The following is an 8,953-nucleotide window of genomic DNA, read 5'->3' as shown; positions in this document are numbered from 1 at the left end:
GGAGAGGTAGGTGGGCCAGCCCGTCACGGAGCTCGAGAACTTCTAGGGCTTGGGCAGTAGATTGTGTCAAATCGGAGGATTTCTGGGAGTTCAGTACTTTTTGCTGTTATTTTTGTGGTGCTGGGGTGGAGCCCAGGCCTTGACCACCGAGCTCCACAGCCTTGTCCTTCTTGCTATTTTTAAATCTGGGCTTGTACCAGTACATTTCTGTTCAATGAGAATTGTTGATTGTGACAATCACCAACATTTTGTCATTTGGTTTTGGGATCCTTTCACTCATGAAGTCCCTTCGGCAGGCGAGGACTTCCACCGGGAATGGGGTGAAGAGGCAGAGGCGGCGAGCTGTTCACAGCCACGGGACGTCCGTGCCCGTGGTCTCGGAGCCGGGCTTTTTCTTAAGGCATTAACTGGTAAAATTATTTTTGAAAATTATATTCTGTATACATGTGTAATAAAAATGTAACTAAGAAATAATGCCAGGGGCTGCGGTTGTGACTCAGGGGCAGAACGCTTGCCTAGCATGTGAGGCACTGGGCTCCATCCTCAGCAGTGCATAAAAATAAATACATAATTAAAGGGATCGTGTCCATCTATAACGAAAAAAAATAATAAAGAAGAACTAATACCAAGAAACTCTTCCCCCTTCTCTGCTCTGGGGTCCCGTCCTAGGGCCTCTGCTCTTCCCACTCCCTCATTTGGCCTCCACACTGGAAAGCCAGCAGCTAAAGAGCATCCGTGCTTCCAGAGCAAAGGGCCAAATTCCAACATCCAAAGGTACCATTATTAGTACCTTGGCATCTGATCGTATCTCTACATATTTATAGTCTTCAAAAATGAAATTAAGGGCTGGGGATGTGGCTCAAGCGGTAGCACGCTCGCCTGGCATGCGTGCGACCCGGGTTCGACTCTCAGCACCACATACCAACAAAGATGTTGTATCCGCCGAGAACTAAAAAATAAATATTAAAAATTCTCTCTCTCTCTCTCTCTCTCTCTCTCTCTCTCTCTCTCTCTCTCCTCTCTCTCTCCTCTCTCACTCTCTCTTTAAAAAAAAATGAAATTAAGCCAGGTGTGGTGGTGCACGCCTGTAATCCCAGGTACTTGGCAAACTGAGGCAGGAGGATCTAAAGTTCTGGACAAATTAACAATAAATAAATAGACAGATAGGTTGGTAATATAGTTCAGTGGTAGAGTGCTTGCCTCGTATGGGTGAGGCCGTGGGTTCAATACCCAGCACCACAAACAAAAACATAACAACAAAACTATGCTGTCTGTTTCATTTTGTGCCATCTTGGGCAAATGTACATGTATCTACTATATAATTTTGAATGTAAAATTCAATTGTATGCCTATTTCATCATATATTGCAATAATAGAATTTATAGAGCTTTCACTTGGTTTTAAGTGCTTTGCAATGCATTACCTCGGCTAACTCTCACACCACTGTCCTGTTATCCTATGAGATAGGTATGATGTATTGCCTCCATTTAACAAGCAGGAAACTGAGGTTTAGGACTGTTATCCTGCCGCAGGTTGCTCATCTATTGTCCATCAAGCGGAGATTAGAACATAGGCTAAGTGACCCCAGAGCACACATTAACAACTGTGCTTTGTACTTCCTATAGTTGGACTCTTTGGTGATTCCCCGAAAGCTACAAGCTCATTATTATTTTGGTATAACCAGAATTTCTTATTAAAATAGATGAAAAAAAGTTCAAAAAGTAAAAATATATAAAATTTTAAACCTTCCCCACTAATACTTGAATGACAACTTGTGCTAATTCTGTTCTTTGAGACAGATCGCTGTGTTAACTCTCTCCACTCCTCTTCTGTGGTCACCCAGTCCAGATGGGATCTGTGGTTTGGAGGCTGCTCTGCTTTCAGAGAAGCTTTGGCAGAGTTCCTCCCTGCTGTCTTCCCCAGACCCAGAGTGAGGAAGTGCACCTAGAGACAAAAGCACAGAGCCTCCCCTCCCCTTGCCTCTGTGCTCTGGGGTCCTGTCCTAGGGCTTCTGCCCTCCCCACTCCCACATTTGGCCTCCATGCTGGACCAGCAGTTAAAGAGCATCCGTGCTCACAGAGCAAAGGGCCCACTCAGCTCCTATCTTCCCCAGTAGGAAAGAAGCCACTTCCCACTTGCAGGAGAGCCCAGCACCTTTCTGACAAAGGCTATTTCTAGAAAATGCTTGCTAGGTGTAACCTGAACCAGATACAATACCTCTCCTGGGAGCAGAGTGAGTTCCTACACTGGTACAGGACTCACTCTCCTCATTCTTAGATTGTGACACTCAGTGAGGTTGGCGAATATCTTCCTTGGATTCAGATTATCTCTGAGAAACAGTCACTTTGGTCCACTTTCCCAGGATGCTGCTTTTGGCACGCCCATTCAGCCTGCTGCATGAGTGGTGCTGGCTAGAAGAAACTAGCATTGTACTCAGAAATGCTGTGGGTTGAACTGGTCCCCTGCAGTCCCAGTATATGTGAAAAAGAATTGGGGTCTTCAAATGGGAGCACGGGTACCCTGGGAGTATGCAGGAGCTGTCTGGGAGATACACAGCAACAGAAAATTTGTACTTTTTTGGCTTATATGTATATATTATGTCCAGATGGATCTGTCTGAAAATGTTCCTGAGTTCCTTATAGCTCTTTTCCCACTTTACAGAAGATGGCTAGACCCTTTGCCAGTTTTAGATCCTCCTGGGTTGCCATGTTCCCAGGATGACTAAACTCGGGGAACCGGGTAAAGCGGATTCTCCTTTAGTGATTAATGGGAGCAAGACAGACCCCAGTGCTTCTGTTCTTACCTTTCTTCTTATCCTTGGTTTGTTAGGAGGGGGCGTTCCGGCCTGAGTGGAGATGTTCAGAGTTCAGAAGCAGGGTGGGCTGGTGAAACCAACCATTTTCATTGGCTCCCTTGTGCTGTCCTCAGTACATCTCAATTTTGAGAGAGGGTTTCATGAGAGCAAAGCAAAGAGAAGAACGTCAATAAGAAATAATGTACTGGGGCTGGGGTTATAGCTCAGTGGTAGAGTACTTGCCTAATGTGTGTGAGGTACTGGGTTTTATTCTCAGCACTGCATACAAATAAATAAATAAAACACAGGTCTATTGAGAATTTAAAAAGTGCTAAAACCAAAATGTACAAGCTGTGTGTAGTGGCACATACCTGCAATACCAGCTGCTGGGGAGGCTGAGGCAGGAGGATAGTGAGTTTAAAGCCAGCCTCAGCAACTTAGTGAGGGCTTAAGCAATTTAGCAAGATTGGCTCAAAAAAAAAAAAAATAGGGCTGGGGTTTTATCTCAGTGGTTAAGTACCCCTGGGTTCAATCCTTGTTACAAATAATAATAATAATAATAATAATGTACATAAAACTCACTTAAAAAGGTATCAGAACATAATTCTTTTCAGCTGTTCTCAATATTTATCTGTAGGATGCCTTAGTGAGTAGAAAGAAAAGAACTTAAATAGCAAAGCAGGATATGAGGGTTAAGCTGGTTCTATTTATGCAAAATAAGTAAAATTTGCCAGAACTACAAAGAGAAATAGAAACCATGTGGGATATATTAATGCCCTTCTCTTGGTAATGAGGAAATAGCTTTTACAAATTAGTAAGGACAAGATCGAGTTGAACAGTCGAGGCAACAAACATGGGTAATGGTCACCTGTAGAGCACTGCACTCAACAAATGGAGAGCACATATTCTGCTCAAGCAGATATAAAAAATTTATAAAAATTGACCATGTAGTGGGCCACAAAGCAAGTCTCAACAGATTTTCAAGAATTCCTCACATCGACCACATTCCCTGACCCCATGCAATTAAGTTAGAAATCAATGACAACATAGAAAGAGAACCTCGTACTTGTGGAAAGCAGGAAATATGCTTCTACATAATTCATGGGTCAAAATGAAAGAAAGGAAATTGAAAATACCTAGACCTGCATGATAGAAGAACAGCCCAAATAAGCACTACGAGTCAAAATTCATGGGATGCCCTGAAAGGAGAACGTTGCCTTGAACTGTTTAGGTTATGGGGAGTGACGTTAGCGAGCTTCTCTTGAGGGGGTCAGGACAGGAGCAACCAAAACCAAGAGAAGCCCAGGGGGGAAGAAGAGCTGCGCTAAAGACACAGGAAACTCCACCTCAGCAAGAGGCAAGATGTCGGTTCTGGGCAGGACTGACGACAAGCCGGCCTCTGCCTGGGTAGCAGGCTCAGGGACGGTCTTGGTCCAGACCGAAGCAGGAAGGTGGGAAGGTGCAGGGGGGACACCGCTGGAGGTGGAGACCATGGGTTGTCGGGTGTTGAACTTGAGTGAGGAGACTAACAGGGTTTGGTTTTTCCTTTTAATTTCCACAGCAGCTGCACCATTTTGCATCCTGAAACAGTGGACAAGGGTCTCCTTTGGGGCCACAGGGGACAGAGCAAGGGGGCTCGGATGGGAGCCAGAGGTGACCACAGTAGCAGCAGACGGCAGGGGCACCAGGCACAACAGTGCTGGACTGAGGTAGAGGAAGGTAGCATCCTTTCTCTAAGACAAACTGCTAACAAAAAAGGTCACACTGTTCTCTTAAATGTTTCTACTTCCTTAAAAAAAAAAGAGCTTATTTTTTTGAAGCATTTGGGTGGACTAATTTATAGCATAATAAATAAAACTTTCAGGTGTGTGGGTATTATGAGCACATAAAAATTATTCAGCACCAAGTGTGAGATGTAGGAAATCTATAAAATGGTTACTTGTGAGCACCTTTCTTTTTGACGTGCTAATAATAGCAGCGTGCCCTATTTCTAAGGAATACATTTCTGGCAAGTACTGGCAAGTGAATCTCTGTTCTCCATTTGAAAAATCTCAAGTGCCCATTTTTAACTCTCAGCCATATCTTTCCAATCAGACACATTTTAATTTTAATATGTCTGGGTTAAAAGATAGTTACTTTAAAAGGAGAGGAAGCAATTTACTTTTGTAAATTTTTTTTGGTAAGATTTTAAAAACAACTTTTAGTTCTGGCACATTTCAAATATGTTCTTAGCATCTGGCCTGTGACACAAAGCAGGGCCTGGTCAATCTTGTTACATCTGTACCCTTAGCCACTTCCCGTCTCTTAGTCCTCTGGATGATTTTTTTTTTTTTTTTGGTACTGGGAATTGAACTCAGGGGCACTCGACCACTGAGCCATGTGCCCAGCCCTATTTTGTATTTTATTTAGAGATAGGGTCTCACTGAGTTGCTTAGCACCTTGCTGTTCTGAGGCCGGCTTTGAATTAAAAATCCTCCTGCCTCAGCCTCCTGAGCCACTGGGATTACAGGTGTGAGCCCCTGAGCCTGGCTGTTCTGTTTTCTTTTTTAGACAAGGTCTCTCTATGTTACCGAGGCTGGTCTCCAACGGATCCTTCTGCCTTAGCCTTCCAAGTAGCTGGGAACATAGGTTCCCACCACCACATCCAGCTTAGGTGATTTTAAGGCAAATCCCAGTATTTTATCATTTCATTGGTAAATCCTCAGTAAACCCATCGTAAGTTGAAAATATCACGGGTTGAAAATGTAGTCACTGCATTGTTTTAGTCAGCTTTATGTGGCTGTGACCAAGAGACCTGATAAGAACAACTGGAGGAGAAAAAGGTTATTTGGATCATAGTTTCAGAGGTTCAGCCCATGGTTGGCCAACTCCATAGCCCTGGGTGTGAGGTGAGGCAGAGCATCATGGTGGGAGGGTGTGGAGGAGGAAGGCAGCTCAGGACACGACAGCCAGGAGAAGAGAAAGAACTTGGCTCACCAGGGACAAAGCCTAACCCCCCAAAGCCTGTGTCCGTGACCTACTCCTATAGCCACAGCCAACTCGCCTTTCCTTTATACGTCACCAGCCTTGAGCATTCATTCTATCAATGGCAAACGGACTCCCAGTTAGTATCAGTGGATTGATCCACTGATTAGGTTGTAGCTCTTCTCATACAATCATTTCCTCTCTGAATGTCCTCACGTTGCCTCACATGTGGGCTCTTGAGGGACACCTCATGTCCAGCCATAATACACACCTACCCTCCTGTGTGTCCCAGCTCACAACTCGGCGCACCGCGGAGGCTCCGTTTGCCCCTCGTGGTTTTGTGGCTGAGGGGAGCTGCCTGGAGAGAATCATGCCAGAGAGCATCACACCCCATACCTCTAGCCTGGGAAAAGACCCAACTTCAAAATCAGAAGCACAGTTTCTACCAAGGGGGGATCGCCTTTACACCGTGATCAAGTGGAAGGTCGTTGTCAGGGAGTCTCTACATTTCTAGCAGATGAGGTCTCTCTTTTTTTTTTTTTTAAGGAAAAAATAAACCCCAAATCATATTCATAATATCATGGTTCTGTCTGAAAACCCCTGTATTTCCTTAGTGTTGTGAACCATTCAATCAAATGGTATTCAAATTTCTGAAATACCCAATAATTTTAAATAAGGATCCACAAATTGAATCCAGCTAATATTGTCTCATTATCCTCTGGCCCCTTTTTTGCTGTCTTACAATGGATTTTTTGAGGAGTGGGGTATGTGGGTTTGGCCTACGGCCCCTCATTCAGTGGGTTCCTCTGCCTGTTTCCTATGGCCAGGTAATTAGGCCTAGTGGCTTGATCAGGTTCATGTTTGATTAAAAAAAAAATTGCGGGGCCCGGGTGCGGGGGAAAGAATATACCATAGTTTTGACCATGGCTCCATCTGAGGTCTTCCTTATTTAAAAAATTAAAATAGAGCGTATACATGAGGAATCTCCTATGGTATTGGAAAAGTACGACATGACCTTCACATGACCTCCCAACACCAAGTCCTGGCAATTTGGGGAGGAGGAGCAGTGGATATCACTTCTCATGTGCTGTGTTTTACTTACATTGTCTCATTTAAACCCCCCAAGTCCTCTGGGAAGGAGCCTCTGCTATCCCCATTGTTCAGAGCTGGAAACTGAGACCCAGAGAAGCTAACTATCCTGCTTCATGGCTGTGGAGGGTGCAGTTTCGGTGTGTGCTCCTCACTGCTGACTGCATACCCATGACCTTCAGAAATCAGCCAAGAGGCAAACCAGGTGTGTCCTGGGATTGCGGGCAGGATCGCTGCTGCTCTGCTTCTCCTTGAGTCCCTTGTTTTCTTAATGACGTGTTTAGGATGGGTAAACTCAAAGTGACGCTTAAATTCTGCTCCCAACTAGGAATGTTTTCTTTCCCTGTAGGGGTCGGGGTGGGACATGCTCCCAGGGCAATGACGGACTCCCCCCTTGGTGGAGAAGAGGCGCTCCCTGTTGTCATGCTTGGCATCCTCTGCGGCTTCCTAGGCCCCGAGTCTCTGTCATTAAGATCTAGACTTCAGTCTCAATGGCAGAAAAAATGAAAATGTCAGATTTGTCTTGCAGAAAAAAAATCTGTAAACTAGGGTGTGAGGGAAAGCATTTGTGTGGGCTTCCTGGGGCTCCGTAATGACCTATCAGAAACCGGGGGCTTAGAACAACAGAACTTTGACATTAAACAGAACTTTGAGATTCTTTTACAGACTGGAGAATGGAAGCCGAGGTTTCGTTGGGCCGGGCTCCCTCTAAAGCCTCCTGGGGCCATCTGTGCAGGCCGCCTGAGCTGTTGGGGTTGCCAACGGTCCTTGGCATTTCTTGGCTTGTGGCTGCATCAGCCAGGTCTCTGCTGACGTTGTCACATGGCATTTTCCCTGTGTGTCATGTCCAGATTTCGCTCTTGAAATAAGGACACCAGTCATACTGGATTGGTGCCATCCTAATGACCTCATCTTAACTTGATTACCTCAGCAGAGACCCAGTTTCCAAATAAGGTCACAAGCACAGGTAACCGGGCCTGAGGATATCAGCAGGTCTTTTTGGGAGACACAGTTCAACCTACAATAGCCGTTGAGAACTAGGATTGAGAGCAGAAGACTTGGAATGAGTTCCAAAGGGCTCAGATTCGGAGTGGTATGGAATTGCTTCTGTGACAACAAAGACCACCCCACAATGTATGAGGAGAATGTGGCCCTGGGCATGTGGCTCCTCCCCCTTGGCTTCCTTCACATTGATATTTGTATTAATGGTGATTATTACTAGGCCATGGTCAAAACAGGCCTCCTGGAGAGAGTGAGGTCTGAGCAGGACTGGGGGAGGTGATGGACTTAGCCGAGCCCAGGCGAAAGGAGACAGTTGGACACTTCTAGTCCCCCTCTCTTACTTAGCTTTGCTTTGTTTTTCTTTCCTTTTCTTTCCCCTCTCCTAAGGGCAGGCATTTGCTGCATCCCCAGATGTGTCCTGAGGCAAGGCAAGTATTAAAAACATTAATTAATCTTGAAGCCGGGAGGAATTGGAGTCTGAACAGCTGTTGTCTTTGGTGCAGTATTGAAAATGTATGAGATGATGTGTCCTGGGGCCCCAGGAAAGGCACTCAGACCAGGCTGGTTTCCTGGGGAACTGAACCCAGGGCCTCGTGCAGGTGAGGCAAGCACTGTTCCAACTGAGCTACATCCCCAGGCCCCTAAGGGCTACTTTTGAGTAACTCCTTCTCCTCCAGGGACCAACTACCTATCCTCTCTGATTAGGATCTCTGCTGGGAGCTGTTTCTAAAACAGTGCTTTTTAAGTTTCTGGAAGTGGCTTCAGCTGACATGGGGCAGGGTGGGGGGACACATGGAAAGGCCAGATTATCATGGGACAGCTGCTGTGGGAGTTTGAAGAGGCTCAGGAGTGAGCTCCCAGCCTCCCGTCCTTCCACAGAGGTGAGGGGATATCATGTCCCTCCATTCCCGTCTACCCTCAGCTCCCGAAGCTGGCTCCTTCTCCTTTCTGAGCAGGGGGCTGGCCTTCCTTCCTCTGTTCTCCTAGAATGGGCGCTCCCACCCACAAGGCTCCATTGTATCCTTTGTCCTGTGTGCTTGCCTGCCTCTGCATTTGTGGGTGACACCCTAAATTACGTGGATCTCTTTAACTTTGTCAAGTAAT

This window comes from Urocitellus parryii, chromosome 3 (assembly GCF_045843805.1).
Source record: "Urocitellus parryii isolate mUroPar1 chromosome 3, mUroPar1.hap1, whole genome shotgun sequence".
In the NCBI taxonomy this organism is placed as follows: domain Eukaryota; kingdom Metazoa; phylum Chordata; class Mammalia; order Rodentia; family Sciuridae; genus Urocitellus; species Urocitellus parryii.
Note: the sequence above shows the minus strand (reverse complement) of the source record.